Consider the following 737-nt stretch of genomic DNA (forward strand, 5'->3'; position numbering starts at 1 on the left):
CAGCCCAGTGAGGCAATCCATCTCTGGTTTGCTTGTGTTGAATCTGGAGGATATTGGATTCAATTCTGCAAACACAGCAAGATCTACAGGAGATCCCGAATCGGGATCAGCAATGGGAGCAGGAAGGCATACTGAGTTTTCTGCTTTCCCACCAAGATACTTGCATTACTTTGGAGAGTAAAAATACATGTGCATCTAGCATAGTCCTGAGGGAAGGACCATAGCTCAGTAGAAGAGCCAGCCAGTGAAGACATTACTGAGCTAGATGGATTAATGGTCTGATTTGGTATAAAACAGCTTCCTATGTAACTATGTACCCTGTGTACACATAGATAAAACTAGGGCAGGCAGCCAGGGCACATGCCCTAGGCGCCACTGGGGGCGGGGGCGCCAGTGCTATGCTGCCCCCAGCCCCTCCCCAGTTCGTGGAATTTTTTAAAAAAATTAATTAAAAATTAACCTGTAGCCCCTTCGGGGGGGCTTCCTAAGGGCCGTGGGGGGGGGGTCTGCAAAGGTTCCCCCTCCCGCCGCTGGCCTCTCAGATCTCTGCTGCAGCCTGTCTCGGACTAATTTTCAGGCCTGTTTGGGCCCACAAAAATCAGTGCAGCGGCCATTTTGGAGGTCACCGCACGTGTTCAAAAGGCCTCTGTGAGGCCTGGCAAGGCATAGGACTTCGCAGGGTCCATTTGAGCATGCGCAGCGGCCATTTTTTAAATTTAAAAAAAGGCTGCTGAAAA

The sequence above is a fragment of the Hemicordylus capensis genome, chromosome 6 (assembly GCF_027244095.1).
Source record: "Hemicordylus capensis ecotype Gifberg chromosome 6, rHemCap1.1.pri, whole genome shotgun sequence".
Taxonomy (NCBI): Eukaryota; Metazoa; Chordata; class Lepidosauria; order Squamata; family Cordylidae; genus Hemicordylus; species Hemicordylus capensis.